General features: G+C 39.2%; 1 non-coding gene across 1 annotated transcript; it reads right to left on the bottom strand.

The window, feature by feature from the left end:
* Positions 1-5,319: 5,319 nt before the first annotated feature.
* Trnav-aac lies at positions 5,320-5,392 on the bottom strand. Its single transcript has one exon. It is a non-coding gene; the product is annotated as a tRNA-Val (tRNA).
* Positions 5,393-5,596: the final 204 nt, after the last annotated feature.

The raw sequence follows: 5,596 nt of genomic DNA on the forward strand, positions 1-5,596 counted from the left end.
TGTCTGTCTATCTCTCTATCTATCTATCTATCTATCTATCTATCTATCTATCTATCTATCTATCTATCTATCTATCTATCTATCTATCTGTCTGTCTATCTCTCTTTCTATCTATCTATCTATCTATCTATCTATCTATCTATCTATCTATCTATCTATCTATCTATCTCTATCTATCTATCTCTATCTATCTCTCTTTATCTATCTATCTCTATCTATCTCTCTTTATCTATCTATCTATCTATCTATCTATCTATCTATTTATCTTTATGTATCTATCTTTATCTATCTATCTGTCTGTCTGTCTGTCTGTCTGTCTGTCTATCTATCTATCTATCTATCTCTCTTTATCTTTCTATCTACCTATCTATTTATCTCTCTCTCTCTCTCTGTCTGTCTGTCTCGCTCTCTGTCTCTGTCTTTGTCTCTCTCTCTCTCTCTCTCTCTCTCTCTCTCTCTCTCTCTCTCTCTCTCCCTCCCTCTCTAGCAAGATATTGTTTCCTTTCGGTGGCAACTGGATTGCGTATTGTGATTCCAAATGACATAGACGGTTGGCAACAGAGTTCAGTAATGTCAAAGAACAGATTATAACTAGGTTTTCTCGATATTTCAACGCTCAACTGAGATATCCATCGACATTATTATTGTGCTTCTGTTAACAACAAATTAGCTTTTTATATTTACAAATGACAACGACACTTAGAACATGCATAAAGTGGAGAATCCATGGAAACTGGTAGTGGATGGAGTGCTCAATAAGAATGCTCGATAGGGGAGCTTCATTGTTGTAAGCGATGTGACATACATACATACCTACATACGTAAATACACACATAGACATAACTACAGATGCATACATCCCTGGACTTTGTTGCCTCATAACTTCCAGAAAAATGGATACTTTTGAACGAAACTTTCAACAAAGGCGCAGGAGTGGCTGTGTGGTAAGTAGCCTGTTTACCAACCACATGGTTCTGGGTTCAGTCCCACTGCAAGGCACCTTGGGCAAGTGTCTTCTACTATAGCCTTGGGCCGACCAAAGCCTTGTGAGTGGATTTGGTAGACGGAAACTGAAAGAAGCCTGTCGTATATATGTATATATATATATAAGTGTGTGTGTATATGTTTGTGTGTCTGTGTTTGTCCCCCTAGCATTGCTTGACAACCGATGCTGGTGTGTTTATGTCCCCGTTACTTAGCGGTTCGGCAAAAGAGACCGATAGAATAAGTACTGGGCTTACAAAGAATAAGTCCCGGGGTCGAGTTGCTCGACTAAAGGCGGTGCTCCAGCATGGCCGCAGTCAACTGACTGAAACAAGTAAAAGAGTTAAAGAGTAAAAGAGAATAAATAATTGCTTAGATCCTGCTTGTGAGTCAGTGACTCTTATCCTCACGAATCATCATCATTATCGTCGTCATCGTCATCGTTGTTGTCATTTATAGCTGATGATACATCGAATGTGAGTGGCTCGTCTGACAACTCTTCCCTATTCAATTCCCTCTTCTCTTTACTCTTTTACTTGTTTCAGTCATTTGACTGCGGCCATGCTGGAGCCCCGGGACTTATTCTTTGTAAGCCCAGTACTTATTTTATTGGTCTCTTTTGCCGAACTGCTAAGTGACAGGGACGTAAACACACCAGCATCGGTTGTCAAGCAATGCTAGGGGGACAAACACAGACACACAAACACACTCACACACACACACACATATATATATATATACATATATACGACGGGCTTCTTTCAGTTTCCGTCTACCAAATCCACTCACAAGGCATTGGTCGGCCCGGGGCTATAGCAGAAGACACTTGCCCAAGATGCCACGCAGTGGGACTGAACCCGGAACCATGTGGTTGGTTAGCAAGCTACTTACCACACAGCCACTCCTGCGCCTTCTGTTGACTTTATTGTTACATCTTCGCTCTTATTATCTCTGTCATACTCTCAATAGATTTCTTTTCTAGATCTTTCTCTCGGCATATTTGTAAGGGCATTTCCATTCTGTAGGGTTTTGCCCCTTATCACATCCCTAAAATATCTAAGTCTTTCTTTGTTCAGTTCTTTCATACAATTCTTATTTCTTTACTGCCCACAAGGGGCTAAACATAGAGGGGACAAACAAGGACAGACAAAATGGATTAAGTTGATTACATCGATCCCAGTGCATAACTGGTACTTAATTTGTCAATCCCGAAAGGATGAAAGGCTAAGTTGACCTCGGCAGAATTTGAACTCAGAATATAACGGCAGACAAAATACCTATTTCTTTTCTACCGACAAGAGGCTAAACACACAGAGGACAAACAAGGACAGACAAAGGGATTAAGTCGATTACATCGACCCCAGTGCGTAACTGGTACTTAATTTATCAACCCCGAAAGGATGAAAGGCTAAGTCGACCTCGGCGGAATTTGTACTCAGAACATAACTGCAGATGAAATACTGCTGAGCATTTCGCCCAGTATGCTAACGTTTCTGCCAGCTCGCCGCCATACAATTCTATTCACTTCCAGTCCTATCCAACAAAGTGGTTTCCCATTTTTCTTCATTTTTTTTGTCCAGTTAATTCTTTGCTTCCTTCTATAGCGGCAAACAGGGCTGAGTGGTTAAGAAACACGCTTTGCAACTACATTGTCTTGAGTTCAATTTCACCACATGGCATCTTGGGCAAAGTCTCTTCTACAATAGATCTGGGCCAATCAATGTGCCTTATGAGTGGATTTGGTAGACGGAAACTGTGTGGAAGCCTGTCGTGTGTGTGTATATGTGCATGTGTATATCTTTGCGTCTGTGTTTGTTTTCCCCACCTCACCACTTGACAGCTGGTTGTTTACGTTTCTGTAACTTAGTAGTTTGGCAAAAAGAGACCGATGAAATAAGTACCAGACATTAATAAAAGAAGGAAATACTAAAACACTGCATGGTGGTCCTTCAGTATGGCCACAAATCCAGTAACTGAAACGAGCAGAAGATATGGCAGCAAACTTGGAAACTATCTTTATTCTATCAGCTTTTATAAGCGATTAACTTTCAGATCCATTCGTTGTTATTGGAAACGTGAGAATGTACAGCAACTTCAGTTTGGCTCACTTTACTTATTGATGGAGTTTTCCAAATGCCATTTAGCGGAATTTGCTTCTGCGATTCTTCATTTTTCTGTTTATTTCTTACCACGTTGATTTGTAATATTGCTTTGAGAATAGCCAGAATCCTACCACACTGACTGTTTAATTATCAATCGTGATATGATTATCGTCAGTTTTATCTTAATTATTGACCAACCAGGAGTGGCGCAAGAGTGGCTGTGTGGTAAGTAGCTTGTTTACCAGCCACATGGTTCCAGGTTCAGTCCCACTGCGTGGCACCTTGGGCAGGTGTCTTCTACTATAGCCTCGGGCCGACCAAAGCCTTGTGAGTGGATTTGGTAGATGGAAACTGAAAGAAGCCCGTCGTATATATGTGTATATATATATATATATATATATATGTAGGCGCAGGAATGGCTGTATGGTAAGTAGCTTGCTTACCAACCACATGGTTCCGGGTTCAGTCCCACTGCATGGCACCTTAGGCAAGTGTCTTCTACTATAGCCTCGGGCCAACCAAAGCCTTGTGAGTGGATTTGGTAGATGGAAACTGAAAGAAGCCCGTCGTATATATGTATATATATATATAAGCGTGTGTGTGTGTTTGTGTGTCTGTGTTTGCCCCCCTACCATTGCTTGACAACCGATGCTGGTGTGTTTATGTTCCTGTTACTTAGCGGTTCGGCAAAAGAGACCGATAGAATAAGTACTGGGCTTACAAAAGAATAAGTCCCGGGGTCGAGTTGCTTGATTAAAGGCGGTGCTCCAGCATGGCCGCAGTCAAATGACTGAAACAAGTAAAAGAGTAAAAGAGTAACCATTTTATTTTATCTTTCATTTCTTTCATCAAAAACACTCGATTGTTCTAAGCTGCCATCAACAGGGACAGCATCCTCAGCATGTCTGAGATTAGTGACCATTCTTCCATCTGTATTTGTATCTTCAAAACCTACTGCTTTAATCATTACACTTTCTGCAAAGATATTAAACAGAGACGGAGAAAACATGCATCCTTGTTGTGCTCCATGCTCAATTTCAATTCACTCAGTGAGTTCCATATTAATTTTGATAGTTGTTGTTTACACAGAACTAAGTAATTTTAATACAATTCTATATTTAAGAGATAAGGAATTATTTACATTGTTTACATTATTTACAATTGACGGATATTTGTCCTCATCTTGTTTGTTGTTAACACAATGTTTCAACTGACTCACCCTCCAGCCTTCATTAAGTGTCTTTGGGAAATTTTGAACCTGAGTTCTCATTCCTGAGGTATTTTTTTATGTTACTATTATCATTATTATTATTGTTGTTGTTGTTGTTATCATCATCATCATCATCATCATCATTATTATTATTATTATTATTATTATTATTATTATTATTATTATTATTATTATTATTATTATTATTATTCAGGTCATAGCCTGGAATCAAACTCAGAATCTTGGCGTTAAGAGTGCAAGCTACTAACCCCAAGATTCTGAGTTCGATTCCAAGCAGTGACCTGAATAATAATAATAATGATAATAATAATAATATAATAATAATAATAATAATAATAATAATAACAATAACATCGAAAAATACCTTAGGAATGAGAACCCAGGTGTGAAATTTCCCCAAGATACCTGATATAGGCTGGAGGGTATATCAACCAAAACATTGTGTTAACAACAAACAAGATGAGGACAAATATCCGTCAAATGTAAATAATGTGATTTTTAAACAGGTTATAACATGTTTAGGAAATCCCAATGGTGTCACCATTGACATCACAATTTGTCATCAGAAACGGCTTGCATCAATTGCTAATCAATAAATCAATAAATAGTTCTAAATTACGCTCTCAAGTTTTTTGCTTATTACTATTTTTAACCAGGCTATGCTACAAAGGGTAGGGCTATTAGATATAATGCCAACTGGACACAAACTGCTCTTGGTCAACCCCAGCTGGGTTGCCTGAGTAAGGTTGTCTGATGTTTCAAGACCCAAACATGCAATGACACCGTGATGCATCACTGACAGTGTGTCCAGATGCATCACAGGATAATATACAGAAAAAACTTTCGGAAGAGTTAAGTATCCTTCATTCCTTTTGTAGTTAAAGTCCAACTTGTCACTCTTCGATTTCTGTTTCATATTTCACTTTAACTCTATCATTTCATCTAGTTTCAGCTCATGAGCTGTGGCCGTGCTGGGGCACTGCCATTAAAAAAAGTCCCTGTAGGTTCCAGTGAGTTTCGAACTCACGACCTTCTGTGTGTTAAGCAGATGTGATAACCACTACGCCATGGAACCTTGACAGTAATAATCGAAAGTAAAATTTTTACAAACGTAATTTAATCAGTGCGCAGGAGTGGCTGTGTGGTAAGTAGCTTGCTTACCAACCACATGGTTCCGGGTTCAGTTCCACTGCGTGGCACCTTGGACAAGTGTCTTCTACTATAGCGTCAGGCTCACCAAAGCCTTGTGAGTGGATTTAGTAGACGAAAACTGAAAGAA

The sequence above is a fragment of the Octopus sinensis genome, linkage group LG5 (assembly GCF_006345805.1).
Source record: "Octopus sinensis linkage group LG5, ASM634580v1, whole genome shotgun sequence".
Taxonomy (NCBI): domain Eukaryota; kingdom Metazoa; phylum Mollusca; class Cephalopoda; order Octopoda; family Octopodidae; genus Octopus; species Octopus sinensis.